At 39.6% G+C, this 9,338-nt stretch overlaps 1 protein-coding gene across 7 annotated transcripts in view; it reads right to left on the reverse strand.

Annotated features, from left to right (window-relative positions):
* The window catches only part of PAG1 (phosphoprotein membrane anchor with glycosphingolipid microdomains 1), a 249,680-nt gene extending 241,136 nt beyond the window's left edge, over positions 1 to 8,544 (reverse strand). For all 7 annotated transcript variants that reach the window (XM_016431457.2, XM_016431458.2, XM_007486907.3 and 4 more), the window contains exon 1: positions 8,405 to 8,544. The gene's annotated coding sequence lies outside the window, so the exon portion shown is untranslated. The remainder of the gene's footprint in view (positions 1 to 8,404) is intronic.
* Between the last annotated feature and the right edge of the window lie 794 nt (positions 8,545 to 9,338).

Below are 9,338 nucleotides of genomic sequence, written 5' to 3' on the forward strand. Positions count from 1 at the left end.
GAGCTCATGTAACCTAGCTATGTAACCCTGGGCAAGTCATGACCTGAGATGCCTAGGTCTTGCTCTTCTGTCTCAGATGGTTACTTGAGCAGAAAGTAAGGGTTAAACAAAAATGAAAGAGGAGTTCAGTGGTGCAGAGGACCCAGCACTGGGCTTAGAATCAGGAGGACACTTCCTGAGTTGAAATCCAGCCTACAAGGACCCTACACAAGTCATTTGATTCTCTCTATGTGACTTAAAGTTTCCTCATCTGTGAAATGAGCCAGAGAAAGAAATGGAAAACCACTCCAATATCTTTAAAAAAGAATAATTTAAGAGGGGCAGTGTCACAGGAAGAATTGAGTTAAAATCCTACCCATGAAAAGGAAAAGAACAAAAATAAAAATTAAATTAAATCCTACCTATGACATACTTTTTTTGTTCTTGTTAAATGTCAAATTGGTATTTAACAAAATTTTTATATTGGAGCATTAAAAAAAATTTAATGAAATAATTTAGTTTGTATAATATCTAATTCAGATCCAGACAGTTCAATTTCAAGCAATGCTGGTCTTCCTCAAAGTGAAAATGGCACAAATACCATTGATGATTCACCCTCTAATATTTTAAGTAAACTAGGAAGGTACATATCAATGCAAAAGAACACTGGGTGTGGCTAGTGGAGAATGTTAGGTCATAAAATGACAGACAAAAGGCAAGAAAGGGGAGAATGAAAATAAAATGCTGGCAACATTTAAGAACAATTTTTTTTAAAGAATTTGTCCCTTCAGGGCAGGTGGATAAAGCACCAGGCCTGAAGTTGGAGAATCTGGGTTCAAATGTGACCTCAGACACTTACTAGCTGTGTGACCCTGGGCAAATCACTTAACTCCACTTGTGTTAGGCAAAGGATTTAAAAAAAAAGAATTGATCCTTTTTCAACACTGAAAGGGTTTCAGATTCGATATATTTAGAGTTCAAATCAACAATAAACATGCGACTTAAATCCAACACAAACTTCCCTCAATTCTTTGAACTTATTCATTCACATAGAGTATTTAAAATACCAAAGAGGGGGGCAGCTGGGTGGCTCAGTGGATGGAGAGCCAGGCCTAAAGACAGGAGGCCCTGGGTTCAAAATCTGGCCTCAGACACTTCCTAGCTGTTTGACCCTGGGCAAGTCACTTAACCCCTATTGCCTAGCCCTTACCACTCTTCTGCCTTGGAACCAATACACAATATTGATTCTAAGATGGAAGGTAAGGGTTTAAAAAAATAAATAAATAAATAAACAAATAAATAAAATACCAAAGAGTTTCCATAAGAAGTCTTATAAACACAAGGAAAAACAAAAATGTCATTAAGACATGTCCGAATACAATGTCACTAGAATTGGCATATTTTGCCACTGGTCAGGTATCAGGAGAAAAAAATTTATAATATACATTTTGGAAAGATTCACAATAAAGCTTCAAGTCTCCAACTGTCATTGTCAAGATGAGAATCAGAAATAGGGGGTGGGGGAGACAGAGATTTTAATCAAACATTTCTACTCTGGAAAAACACAATTCAAAACAGATGACCACCATTGATCATTCTCTTTCAGATTTATGCATTAAACCTTCTTTAAAAAAGATATTCTCCTTGGGAATGACAGATGACATTGTTGTTAGTAATATGCTATTATTCCCTGAGGGAAGGGGAACAAGGAGTAAGGGGGAAGAATGATTTTCCCAATATACATTGTTGACTTTTTAAAAACTATTAAAATAAAACTCATTTTTAAACATCCAGGAAAAATCCGATTTCAATGCTTACCGTTTCCTTTAAAAAGAATATTACTATGATGAAAACATTTACCCTCATAGAGATAAACACCATGGGGTTCCTTATCATATGAAGGATTTATATTTCCTGTTTCACAAAACTAGCCTGTGGTTTTCTTTTTTAAGTTGGTCAGGCCTCTTAATCTGAATATCTTCTTCCCCAAAGAGATGCAGATAGAAGTTTCTGTATAGTGGGTACCAACTGCTATTTGTAGAAAGGAAATTTGTCATGCCACCATCCGGAGTAGAAACTGGTGGTCCACAAAGCTGGCAATGCTTAGGACCTCCTATGTACAAAGAAGGAGGTTAAGAGGTGGCAGGGGAGAGGGCAAGAGAAACTTTATGAGAAAATAATAATTTAATATCAATAAATTCCACTGTTCTTTGCACTTAAATATGTTGTAAGGGGCAGCTAGGTTGCACAGTAGATAGTCAGGAAGACTCATCTTCCTGAGTTCAAATCCAGTCTCAGATACTTACTAGCTATGTGACTTTGAGCAGGTCATTTAATCCTCTTTCCTCAGTTTCTTCATCTATAAAATGAGCAGGAGAAGAAAATGGCAAACCAGTCCAGTATCTTTGCCAAGAAAACTCCAAATGGGGTCATAAGAGAGTCAGAGATGACTAAAAAACAATTGATCAATAACAACAAAGTTTTTGGAAATCAAGTCAAATGTTTTATAATTAAGGCTGAAAACTTTTATTAATACAGCAGAAATGAATGTGGAGGAAAGGTTTTTCACACCTTGCTTAAGACATATAGATACACAGTCTAGGCTCTGTAGTTATTCAATCTCTTTAATCAACTTGTCTTCCATTGGCCAACATAGCAGCAGCAGCAACTAAAAAACATTCAGAGAGTTCCTGTTTGCCTAGGCACTAGATTCTTATGGATGGAACACTAGACTAATAAAAGTAATAAAAAATAATATAGTTAAAATGTACAACATGCTTTAAGTTTTGCAAAGAGCTTTATGTAAATTATATAATTTGATCCTTACAATAATCCTGTGATGTAGGTGCTATTATCTTTGCTTTCCATATGAGTCTGAGACACTTTCTCAAGGTCTATACAATTGGTATATCTATAAGACAGGATTTTAACTCAGATCTCCTTCCCAAATAATGGGGCTAGCTCTGTCATTAACTAGCTACTAAACTTTAGGCATGCCACCATTTAAATATAACCTTTTTTTCTGTAAAATAAAATTAAAAATCACCTATTTTAATTCATTTAAAGAGTTATATTGTTACATTCAGATGAGATAATAAAGTAAAAATGTTTCAAAATGTATAAAATGCTATGTAGCTAAAAGGTCTACCTTAGCAAGCAAAGTCCCCAAAGTGATGACTTTAAAGATTGAAAGTGGCTCAATACCTCAGAGACCAAAGACTTCCCTTATTCCCAAACTCTCCATAGCTCTTCTTTTTTTTCCCCTCCTAATTTGTCTGTGACTTGGATACAAGATGGGAAGTCTCTGTAGGATGGTTCCAGGTGCATATTTCATACCTGGTCCGAATAATATGTAGCCAGAAAAAATAAACTTTCTTTAATGCTACTTACCCATCTATATCTGGCAAACATGTCTTCTCTTCAATACCCAACATCTTAAAAGGCTGTAGAGGATATTCATGACCAGCTTTTTTTTTAACCTCTCACATTTTGGCTTCTATCCCACCATTGACTGAAACCAATTATCTCAAAGTTGCCTTAAATCCAACAGTCTTTTCTCAGTTTTCATCCTTCTTACCCTCTCAGTGACACTATGAGGAATCATTCCCTACTTGAAATTCTTTCCCTTAGGTTTTCCTAGTACCATATTTCCCTGGCACCTCACTACACATCTTCCCAGGCTCCTTTTCCTCCTTCCATACCATAAATGGGTTGTTATATAGTTGTTCAGTCATATCCAACTCTTGGTGACCATAGAATGCCAGGTTCTTCCTACCTGAAGGGCTCATCTTCCAAAGTCATGTTTTTTAACATGTTAATACTGTCCTCTTGGCAACAATACTAGAATGGTGTGCCTTTTCCTTCTCCAGTAGATTATCTTTTGTCAGGGTTCTCCAATAGGACCTGTCCATCTTGGGTGACCCCAAATGGCACAACTGGTAGCATTCCCAAAGACTCTGTTCCTGGCCATCTTTCTTGGAATTCTCTTCCTTCTCAAGTAGGGCTTCAAAACTCAGCTCAAGTGCTTATCTGAGGCTTTTCTTGATTCCCTGAGCTGGTAATGCTCTCTTCTCCTCTGAAACTTTGTATTTATTTTGCATATATCTTCTATGTTATGATTGAGGAACATTCTGTTAAGTGTTGCTTCCCTAGAGAGCCTCTGTGGGCACCCTCAGTAATTGAATGCTTCTCATTTCCTCCCACCCCAAAACTACTTTGTAAACATTTTCTATTTACCTATCTGTGTACATAGTATATCCTACCAGTAGAATGTAAGTTCCATGAGGTTTGAACAGTTTTGTTTTTTGTCTTTGAATTCCCAACAACTAGTCCAGTGCCTGGCACATAGGAAGCACTTAAAAGCAAATTGAATTGGATGAAATCTGACTTCTCCATACCATCAATTTCTCATGACTTTAATTATCATTCTTACATGATGAGCTCTAAATCTGTGTCTCACATCTCTGTGTGAAACTCTAGTCCTTCATTTTCATACGCTTATCACCCATCATCTCAACACCTTGAAGTAAACATGTCCAAAACTGAGGTTATCTTCCCACCTCAAAAAAGCTTCACCAGCTGACTTCCTTGTTTCTAGTAATATCATCACAATTCTCACCAGTCACTCAGACTCTAAATCTTTGATTTTTACCTCTTCCTGTCCAACCAGTCACAAAGATCCATTGAATTGTCCAGAGAATCTCCCAACTCTCATTCCATCTCTCCACAACTAATGCAACTGTCTCCATCAGTCTCACTACCATACTGTTTCTGGATCATTGTTCTTGAAGCACAAGCATTAGCTCATTCCTCTACACAAAAATGTTTTCTTTCTTGGCCTAGCATTCAAGGTCCTTCACACTTAAATAGTTTATTTCCTAGTCCTCTCATCTGTATCCTATCATTTGGTCATATTAGATTATACTCCTTACATTTTCTTACTTCTGCATTTTACCTATTCTATTCATTTCCCTTGTGACACTCTTCCTCACCTCTGATTGACAAAATTATAGCCAGGCCTTTAGATCCAGATCAGTCAAACACCACCTTCTTAAAATCTTTAATGATTTCTGCTTACTAAATGTGATCTCTCCTACCTTCATATACCCAAAGCACTTTCATAGCATCAAATTAGAATATAAAAGAATATGTGACATTTACTTATTTTTCTTTTATTTGTTGAACTAATGGAAGGTAAACTTCTTGAAGGTAGGGACCTTCCTGTTTTGCCAGGAGCATGGAGATATAGACTTATTATGCCTTGATTATAATTAGCAGACTGAAATATTTAGCTAATGAGAAGGCATACAAGTGAACTCAAGGGCCTATTTCCCTCATATATCACTGGAAAGAAGGAAAAAGCATATAACAAGTTATGTGCTGACTGCTTTACAAATATTATCTCATTTGATTCTCACAGCTATTATCATCTACTTTTTACAGTTGAGGAAACAGTTGAGGGAGACAGAGATTAGGTGACTTGCCCAGGGTCACACAATTAGCAAGTATCTGAGGCAGCATTAGAATTCAGGTTTTCTTGAGTGCCCTATCCACTGCTCCACAGAGCTGTCCTCACTGAGTATCGGGGTCCAGGAGATAGTAAAAAAATACACATCACAAGCAGTGCACCTGTTTTTAACCTTCAGAAAATTGCTTGATGAAGTTTCCAAGAGTATGCAGGCTTTTAGCAAAATATAACCACAGGACAAGAAAATTATACATTCTTGAAGGAAGAGACAGTGGAATTTAAACAAAATGTGGAACATAATTATTTTATGTGAAGAATTATTTCTTATTTAACTTATAGTGACAAATACAAAAAATGGGATATGTTAGTTATAAAATGTTTTTTTTTTTCAAAACATTATATGGGTAAAGTTGATGGAATTTTGTGGCTCAGGGTTTATATTAAGTCACTTCAGCTACATTTATAAAGGTAGGCCAGTGTTATGCCCACAGGAAAAATAACAATTTGCTCAACAATTCTTGCTACCTCTGCTTGACACCAGTCATCAAAGACTCACAACATATCCTATTTTAAAAAAAATTCTTACCTTCTGTTCTAGTAACAACCCTAAGATAGAAGGGTAAGGGCTAGGCAAACAGTTAATTGACATGCCCAGGGTTGCACAGCTAGGAAGTTTCTGAGGTTCAATTTGAACCTAGGTCCTGACTCCAAGCTTAGCACTTTATCTATGGTGCCATTTACCTGCCCCCACATGCCATTTAAAAACTCTAGAACAGTGACACACATAAAAATTCTTAATTGAAAAAGAATATATCACACTATCATAAGTTATAAGTCTTTGCTATCCATTAATATTAAATATCCTAAGAAACTAAAATAAGCAGATATTTGAGTGAGACCTGGAATAAGCTGGAAAGGCTTAATGATGTCACTTTAAAAAATAACATTGTTTCATGTTTCATGAAAAAAATTAAAAATTCATAATTTGCCTTAAGGTATTAAAAAACCTACTCCATTATTCAACATGCATACATAGAACACAGAACAAGAGTTCTATGTAATGAAATGCTTTAAATAAAATAAACTTTCAGTTGAATATTCAGTCAAGGGTCTTAGCACATGTCCAGACTTATAATGGATATAATTCCTTTTATTTTAAGAAAAAAAGATCTTGACATTGGAATGAGATCAATTCTGCATTAGCATTTTCAGTGGCTTCTAAATTAGATACATCCTAAAATGGTTTCTTTGATTTTTTTTCCTAGTCACTATCTAATAGCCTCACAGTAATGCTGAATTTCAAAATCTTCTCTTATAAATTTAATCAACTCAAGAATTAAACACTGATGATGATGTATTTCTATGTGTAAAAGGAATACTCTAGGGAAGAGATGAGAAAGAAATGTTAAAAGAGTTCTATCCTTCAAAGTAGTACAGTTCAGCTACCTATAAATCATTCTCTCTGTTTATTAAGTTAATTAGGCCCATCAGTACACTTAACTTTCAAGCTCAACAACTGTCTGGCAAGCATATTTTCCTCTTTTTGTGAAAAACAAAGGGGAAAGTGATAAAAAGACAAATCTACTTACTGCAAGCTATCTACATAGTGTATCTATCTGATTTTCAGAAGTGATTTATTCATCTGATTCCTTGTGCTGCTTTGAAAAATAGACTCAGCTCTTCCTTCTGTGCTATTCTATTAAGAGAAGGCTTTTCAATTTGAAAAGTGGACTATGATTCAAACTGCAGGCTCCTATAGCATGTCAGCATTTGCATTAAATACTGATGAAGTTGGATGTTAACCAAATAGAAGGGAGCCCCACAGCTGCAGACACTGCAGTGAGAGATGGAGTTATTATACACGCTCAGAAAGACTTCACTGCTCTCCTTACATAAAAAATGACAGCTAAGGTAAAGTCATTGAGTCCTCTTAATTTGAACACTCAGCCTTTGTCAATTTCCCTTGTGTTCCTAAACTTATATGAATGCATGTGGCTAGAGCTGCTTCTTCACTTAATCTTTCTTCCTATGCCATCTCCAGGGTAGTGTTGGATTTGTATGTAAATGTATTTTTTCCCTAAAGGACTCTGTTCCCGATTCCAGAATCCCTAACAACTCCTGCTCCTCAGTCCTGAGAAGTGTAGTAGATATGCAGACCAGTGACCTGGAAAAAAGAGCTTTTTCTCTTGGCTCCCTTCAAGCAAAAGACATGGGTCCTTTGCAGTCGCAGCCTAACAGAAACCCGCAGAATCAACTCCGGTGCAGACTTGTCATGAGACAACATCAGCCTAGGAGGGACGGACGGACACACACACACACACACACACACACACACACACACACACACACACACACACAGAGCGAGAGACAGAGAGAGAGAGAGAGAGAGAGAGAGAGAGAGAGAGAGAGAGAGAGCGAAAGCGAGAGAGAGAGAGAGAGAGAGAGAGAGAGAGAGAGAGAGAGCGAAAGCGAGAGAGAGAGAGAGAGAGAGAGAGAGAGAGAGAGAGAGAGAGAGAGAGAGAGAGAGAGAAACCCACATACTCGAGATGTTTGGAATGTGCGGTTAGCAAGAGGCAAAATACCATCAGAGCACCTGTCCTCATGGAGCACGCTTCCAACTGGTGCCCTCGTTAGAGGTTCGAGGGTTGTCACCCAGTAAGTAGCCCACCCACCCGAGCCAGTCACCCGACACCCCTCCCTTTTCTGATGTGCAGCTTCGCTTTCAAACCCCTCAGCCCCAAGCTGAAGCGATGCCCAAAAGGGCTGCTAAAGAGGAAAGGGGGGGGGGGGAATAAGCCAATTCTTCCAAGCACCCAGATTCTTTCCGCCGCCACCCCCCCCCACACACACACACATACACAAAAACAAACACACGCAAAACCAGCTTTGCTTGTTAGTTTCCCCTCCCCCTGTCCTCCGCCCCCTTATTGAACTTCCGAAAAACTGTATTCAACTTACTGGACTCCAGACTCCTGCAGCTGCAGCAGCAGCAGCGCCAGCCTAGGCTCGAGGGTGGCAGCAAGGATTGCGGAGGGGAGCCCCAGCCCAGCCTGACTGGGTCGGAGCAGAAGCTGGAGCAGGAGCGCAGGAGAAGACAGTGCTTACAGTGGAGATGGTGGGAGAGGCGGCTGGCGCGGTCCGCACTCAGCCTTGGAGCGGGCACGGGCTCCGGAGCCACAGCCCGCAGTGGGGCAGCAAGCAGCGGCTTGGGCTGCGGGGTTCCGCAGGACCGGCACGCGACCCCGAGCAGCTTCTGGCGACTCCCGCTGGTGGTGCCGCTGCCGCTGCCGCCGCCTGTAAAGAAGCTGCACGGTTGTGGGAGCCTCTGGAGCGTGGCTCCAGTCTGATGGAACTTGCTGGGTTTTCTTTTCTTTTCTTTCTTTCTTTAGTAGAAAAGGAGACGAGGAAGAGTAGAGGCGTGGAAGACGCACAGCCAAGCCACCAAACCTCCCAGAACGGGTCAGTCACATTCCCGATAGGGCACTGCAGCCTAAGCAGTCCGCACACTGACCCGCACAGCGGAGACTGACAAGAGCTGAGGCGAGATCAGACTAGCAGAGAAACAAGTGGCGGCAATGCGCATGTTCCCCCAGAGCCTGTGTGATAGAGGCCGCTGCGGCACGTCACTGAGAGAGCGAGGGAGGGAGGGAGTGGGGAGAAGAAGGCAAGAGGGCGGGGTACTGGAGAAGAAGAGCTGAGCCCTCTTCCCAGCTGGGTGGGAGAAACCTTCAACCTAAGACTGGGTCTCCAAGTGCTTTTGTTTGCATTTTCCTAGGAAAATGACATTAAGGGGTGATTAGGTTCCCAGACTAGACCAAAAAAGACCCCTTGGAAGCCTTACAATCTAGCAGAAAGAATATTAAAATGATTCATGTTAAACGAATTAACTCAT

This window comes from Monodelphis domestica, chromosome 3 (genome assembly GCF_027887165.1).
Source record: "Monodelphis domestica isolate mMonDom1 chromosome 3, mMonDom1.pri, whole genome shotgun sequence".
NCBI classification, from domain to species: Eukaryota; Metazoa; Chordata; class Mammalia; order Didelphimorphia; family Didelphidae; genus Monodelphis; species Monodelphis domestica.